Source organism: Mustela nivalis (assembly GCF_964662115.1).
Source record: "Mustela nivalis genome assembly, chromosome: 8".
NCBI classification, from domain to species: domain Eukaryota; kingdom Metazoa; phylum Chordata; class Mammalia; order Carnivora; family Mustelidae; genus Mustela; species Mustela nivalis.
The window spans coordinates 114,934,413-114,941,159 of NC_139027.1; the positions used below are offsets into that span (position 1 = coordinate 114,934,413).

The window sequence follows — 6,747 nt, forward strand, 5'->3', positions numbered from 1 at the left end:
AGACCCACTAAATCAGAGCCTACATTTTAACAAGATGCCCAGGTGATCTACGTGTTAGAGTTTGAGAAGCACTTTTATAGATCACTGGTCTGATCAAGTCATCGCACCTGAGGCCTATAACCTTCGATGGCTCCCCAGGGCCTCGGGAATCAAGTCTAGACTCAGCACCCAGTGAAGACCTTCCCTGACCTGGCTTCAACCCAGTTCTCCAAGCTTGACTCTCCCTTCACCTTGGGAATGCCATCTCCTCCTCTGTTGGCTAATGCTGCTCAGAACTTCAGGGCCCTCTAAGGCATCACCTCCTCCAGGAAGCAGGCTGAACTACAACTCCTTATATCACATCTGGCATGGCTCACTCATTTCCTGCAGAGTGGAGCTCTCATGTTCCCAATGGCTCTGAGCACCAGACAGGAGCATAGGTGCTGACCACAGGTAACAAGGTCCAGCTGAGGAGATGTCCACCCTCAACTCCAGCCTGCCAGCCTCAGGCTCTGCCACCGTCTTCACCTCAACCCAGCAGACAAGGACTCAGTATGGACAAGTGTCCCTGCCCAAGAAGGGGCACTCCCAAGAACCATGGGCCTGGTGAGCTTCTGCCAGTGATGTGTTTACTCTGTGCCTCAATTTCCCAAAGTGAAAAGAATGCCACCAACTCTTCCTCCCTCTTTTCCTGGGGGTCTGGCAGGATTTGCAAAGATAGAGGAGCAGATCTCTGAATCTGGGGCTCAGAATTTGGAGCAGAGACTCCATACCTATATGGTCAGCATCCCTTGTTCGGCTAGCCAGCCAGGCCCTGGGGAAGCCAAGTCACCTGCCCAGAGGCATCCTCATGACCAAACAGGAAAGCCTCGAAGGACAGGGCTGCCACACCCTCTACCTGCCTCCCTCCTTCCTGGCCCAGTTCCTGGGGCTGGCACCTCATGGGAAGTCCTTACTCCCTTATGCTGGGTCTACAAGAAGGCACTAAAGCATGTAACCTCGAGGAGTTCCCAGCTTCCACAACCTCTGGAGGGCAAGGATAAAGTTTCTCCCATTCCATTTTACAGACAGACAGACAAAAAGAGGTAAGGACAGGATGAGTAGTGATGTGGATTAAGCTCTATTCAAGTATCATTTCTCTGTGCCCCCAGCTCTGCTCAAACCCAAGGCCATGTCTGAAGCTCCACCTGGCAACATTCTAGAAGTAATCCAAAGCAGGTTATCCGCAGAGCCCCTACCTGACCTCCTGAGTTCTCCAAAGGCAGATGATGAGGCCAATGGGCAATGCTAAACCCAGAGATGTGACATTCTTTTTTTTTTTTTAATTATTTTTATTAACACATAATGTATTATTTGCCCCAGGGGTACAGGTCTGTGAATCATCAGGCTTACACATTTCACAACACTCATCATAGCATATACTCTGCCCAGTGTCCATAACCCAACCACCCTCTCCCTACCCCCCCAACCCTCAACAACCCTCAGTTTGTGAGATTAAGAGTGAGAGGTGACATTCTAATGGCATCCCAAGCAGGGAGCTGATTTTTGTTTTGTTTTGTTTTGTTTTTTAGGGAGCTGTTTTTGCACTTGACCTCCCCAGCACCCCAAAATCACAGTCTCCGTGACACCCAACTACTTGGCCTGGGCCTGGAGCCCCTCCTGGAAAAAATGGGGCATGAAGCAGAGAATCTCAGCTGCCCACTCTGAGTGAGGACCACTTCTACCTTAGAATGTATGACTACTTTCCTACCTGCCCCCCCTCAAGGCCAGGAACCTTTGGGAGTCAGAAAAAGCCCTTGTTTGTTAAGAAGCCTTCAGCTGGTGCAGATCTGAGAGGCATGAAAGAAGTGGCAGAGTGGAGTGGCTTAAGGCATGGATTCTGGAGCCAGGTTCCCTGAGTTCAAATCCTCATTCTATCTCTACTGAGTTATATGACTGTGCCTCGGTCTTCCCATCTATAAAATGGGAATAAGACCCACCTCATAGAGCTGTTAAGAGGATGAAAGGGGTTAATATTTGCAAAGTCTTTAGACGACTGCCTGGCATCCAATGAGTATACCAGGGCCCTGGGCCAGCCTCCCGTGCTCTGCTTGATTTCTCCCAACAGGATACTCCCTTTGTTCCAGTTTCTTCCTAGGCATATCAGCCCGACCCTAGGTCTGAACCCCCAGTCCCTAGTCCCAGCGCTCCCCTCACACCATCCCACTGGTCCATCACCAGTCCCTCTATCCAGGGCCCTCCCAGAGCTCAGGTCCCCTGGTTCTCAGCTCTCCATTCTGAGAGCACCAGTCACACAGTTGGATTCTCAGCCGGCTCCTTTGTACAAAGAGGAGAGCTGTAGGTGCAGAGACAAGGGCATATAGAAAGACTCCAAGCCCCAGCCTCTTCTTCCCCTTCAACTCCCTGCCCCCAGGGTTGGGCACCCAGCAAGTACCCAAGGGATAGGCCTGAAATAAATCTCTGTCTGCCCAGACTGCCCCCATCTCCTGAGTTAGATCACACACACACAGAGCTCGCTGCTGACCCAGCCTGGATTTCCACCAAAGAGAGCAATTGAAATCATTGATGCCCCACCCACCACAATCCACATCAACCCCATATGCCCCAAACCTACCCAATCCCCCTCTAGGCATACAGGCCTGGCTTTTGAGCTTGCCTGAACCTTTCCCACTTCCTGTTTCACATCCTACTAGCTGTCCGATTTTATAGCAATTTGTACAACTTCTTTTGTGGACAGAAAATAAAAATCTTCAGGGGCACTTAAGGTTTAAAGAGGGGGCTCGTCCACTGACTGCAATACCCATGTCTTTCTGCCTAACCCAGCCCTGACCTTCCCACCTGGCTCAAGACTTCCCGAGAGTCAGCTACATGCCAGGAACTCTGCTAGATGCTCCAGGTACAGTCATAGGCCATTCAGTCAAGGTCCAGCCCTTGAGAAGCTAGACAAAGTAAAGAAAGGAAATAAGGTGCTATGATGCATTACAGGGGAGTGGGGAGGGGACCTCTATGAAGACTGGGAAGGCACCTTTCTTTTTTTTTTTTTTAAGATTTTATTTATTTATTTGACAGAGAGATCACAAGTAGGCAGAGAGGCAGGCAGAGAGGGAGAGAGAGAGAGGAGGAAGCAGGCTCCCTGCCAAGCAGAGAGCCCAATGCGGGACTTGATCTCAGAACCCTGAGATCATGACCTGAGCTGAAGGCAGAGGCTTAACCCACTAAGCCACCCAGGCGCCCCGGGGAAGGCACCTTTAAGTTGAGAGCCAGCCCAGTAGAAAACCCCAGAAGAACATTCCAGGCAGAGAAAATGGCACAAGCAAAGGCCCAGGGCAGGAAAGAGCTGGTGTTCAGGGGGCAGAAGTGATTCAGACCTGGTTATCAGGAAGAATACAAAGGGGACGTGGTCAGGATAAGGCAGGAGGAAATCAATAGTGTCCAAAATTTATTTAAATTTTAAATAAAAATTATTTAAATTTTAAATAAAATTTAAAATTTTATTCCTAGTGCAATAGGGAACTATCAAGGGTTTTAGAGGAATGTGATTATCTAATCACTATTTTTCTAAATCATTCTTGCTGCTCAATTACAATAGATTAGAGGTGGGCAAATGGGAATTTGGAGAAAGCAGAGAGCAGCTATTACAGCACTGGGGCAAGACATAAAAGGTGGTTTGTCCTGGGGCAGTAGCCTGGGGCCACAGCAGTGGAGTCAGAGCATGAAGAACAGGCCTAAGATAGATCTTGCTAGATGTGGGAATGGAGGCAAAGGGAGGAGCTGGTGCCACCTGTTCCTGTCTTTAAAGGTGGATGGGTTATGGGCTGTTTAGAGAAATGGGAAGGCCCACAGAGGGTCACCTTTGGAGAGTGCAGTCAGGGTTTTGTGTCATCCATATGAAGTTTTCATACCAATGAGACATCCAGGACACCCCAAATCAACAGATGGGCAGCGAGATAGAGAAGCTGGAGCCGGTGAAAAAATTTGCTACTTAAAATCCTGAGAAGGAAACTGATGTACACTTAAGATCAGTGTGTTTGTAAACTACTGCTTGATTTTAAAAATCCTAAGAAAGAATGAGAGCTGGGAAGTTAGGTAAATAGTAGGGAGTCAGGACAGAGGAGGGACTGAGGACAAAGCCCTGGGATCTTACAACATTTAGAGCTGAGTGAAGGAGTTGTCCCCAAAGATCCCTAAAGATGGCATAGCCAGGGAAGGAGAAGGAAAACCAGAAGTCAAGAGAGGATATTGATTCTAAAGGAGAAAAGATCAATAAAACCAAGCGGGGGTCAAGGAAGACCTGCTTGTGGGGGTGTGGAAATCCCTGGAAACCTTGACTGGGGCAGTTTCAGTGAAGTGCTAGGACAGAAGCAAAGGAATGTGCTCCAGCAGGTGCAGACAGCTCTTCGGAGAAGTTCTGCTGTGAAGAGAAGTGGAGAAGTAGGTGTGTAAGGGAGGAAAAATGAAGGAGGAAGGGGGGGAAAAAAGGAGGGGCTATAACTGTGGGAAGGAGGGTGTCAAGAAGTGTTCTTATCCAGGAAAAAAGAAGACACTTCTAACACTGGAGAGAAGGGAAGTAATCCAGGAGTGAGGGACAAGGAGCAGATCACCTTGGAGCCCAAGTGGCAGACTGGGTCTGTGGAAGGAACTGAGATGCTTCCTCCCCACCTCACAAGAAGGAAGGGGGGCAGAAGTGCCAGATTACAAACACAGGGCCTTCCCCGCACACACTTTCAGTCGCATGCCTACCTAACTTTCTATTCATGTCCACTCCAACGACCCCTGGGGCACCTGCTGAACATCAGGCTGCGCGTCCCACAGACGGCAGGGCATGTGTCACCACCAGCAGGTTCGACAAACTACCTGTGGGTACATCTCACCATTGGTGCCTGCCACTGCACTTACCTCATCGGGGCTGTGCCTCTTCCTAGTGCTAGCTCTGAGGGGGTACACGCGCCCCTCACCTCCCCTACCAGAGCCCCAGCCCCCAGCCCCAAGGCAGCCGCCTCTCTCAGCCCCTCCCCCCAAAGTGAGCGCTCAGTACAGCCTACCCCTTTTCCAAGCTGTCTCCCTAGTTGGCCCTTCGGAGAGAGCTGCTCCCCACCCTACCCGCCGCCTCCCCCCTTTAGACCACCCGGACAGCCGGAGGGAGGGCGTCCCGGCCTCTCCCCGTGTCCCGGCCGTCGCCCCGGCGTCTTCTCTTCTCTCCCCAGCACCCTCCCCCTGGACCGCCCGAGTCGTCGCGGGGCGCCGGCGCCCGGCTTTGTCTGCGCCCACCGAGCGCGTCCGCGGGGCGCCCGGGACGCTCCCCTGCCGCACGCAGCTCCGGAGGTCCGGCCTGCCCTCCACCGCCGTGCGCTGGCCTGGCCAGCGCAGCCCCCAGCCCGGGGATCACCGCACCCGGCCGGACCACCGCTTCCCCGGACGCGAGCGAGGGGGGCGCGGCGCCCACCGCTCTCCGCGAGACTCCTGCCGGCTGCCGCACACCCCAGCCCTCCCGCCCGAGCGCCGCGCTGGCCGCCGCAGTCCCCGGCCGCCGGAGCCCTCGGGGCCGCTCAGGGCCCCTCACCCTCCCGTGGCTGCCGCAGCCCCTGCCGGCGCGAACTAAAGCTGGGGGGCTCGGGGCCGAGGGGCCAGGGGCCGGGAGCCGGCGCGCGGTACCTTTCCCTGCTGAGCCGGGGAAGTGAGTCTGCGGCAAGCGGCGCTCCAGCCTCGGCCTCCTCCGCCTCCCCTCCTCCTCCAGCCGCCTGGCTTCCTCCTCCAGCCGCCGCCGGGACCGTAGGGGCCCGAGCCAGCCGCTGCGGCCTGTGTGGAGCCCCGCTCCGCCTCGCGTCCCCGGCCCACCCCGCCGGGTCCGCCCGCGCCCGGCCCCCCCCCTCCCCCCGCACTCCGCCTCGGGGCGGGGACGCGCCGAGCTCCTCCCCGGCCGGGCCCGCCGGGGGCGGGGAAGCTGGGGCCGCCGGAGGCGAAGACCGGCCGGCCCCTGCCTCCGAAGCGTCCAACCCCGCGCTCCGCACCTGGGCCCGACACCCCCTTCTCTAGCCGGGCGCCAAACGTCCCCACTCAGGCCCAAAAGAACAGCAGCCAGCCCAGCCCGGCCCGCCCTGTCCTGGGCGTAACTCGGGCCGAGGCTGCCTGCGAGACGACCCGCAGAGCCAGAGCTCGGGCCTCGGTTTACCCGCGGAGTTCAGAACCCTGCTTTTGGAGGGAAGAGGCGTCCATCTCTCCTGCTGGAGCTGCCTTCACTCGCGCAGACCCGACACTGGATCTCGGTTGGGAACAGAGGGCTCGTCCCCAGGGGCTGCCACCAATCTCATTTTCTCCCCCACACCGGTGCCTCCACCGCTCCAGCCGCCTGCCACCACGCCTCTGAGACCTCCGTGCCTCAGTCTCCAACTCTAGACAGCGGGCGTTTGAGGGGTGGGGGGCAGGTGGCAGGGGGCGCTCACACCGCCACGGCCCATCCCTTTGCAGCACGCGGAGCAGAGCTGGCCTTTCAGAAAACAGCCTTCAGTAGTACCCACTGCCTCATCGTCGATTTAATAAAAACCGAAGCAAATAGGTGTGAAGGTCACTTTTTATTTTCTTTTAAAAATCGTAGTTATTTGGGGCGCCTGGGTGGCTCAGTGGGTTAAGCCGCTGCCTTCGGCTCAGGTAATGATCTCAGAGTCCTGGGATCGAGTCCCGCATCGGGCTCTCTGCTCAGCAGAGAGCCTGCTTCCCTCTCTCTCTCTCTCTGCCTGCCTCTCCATCTACTTGTGATTTCTCTCTGTCAAA

At 55.3% G+C, this 6,747-nt stretch overlaps 1 protein-coding gene across 3 annotated transcripts in view; it reads right to left on the reverse strand.

Annotated features, from left to right (window-relative positions):
• The window catches only part of SMOX (spermine oxidase), a 47,278-nt gene extending 41,457 nt beyond the window's left edge, over positions 1-5,821 (reverse strand). For all 3 annotated transcript variants that reach the window (XM_082744498.1, XM_082744496.1, XM_082744494.1), the window contains exon 1: positions 5,632-5,821. The gene's annotated coding sequence lies outside the window, so the exon portion shown is untranslated. The remainder of the gene's footprint in view (positions 1-5,631) is intronic.
• Between the last annotated feature and the right edge of the window lie 926 nt (positions 5,822-6,747).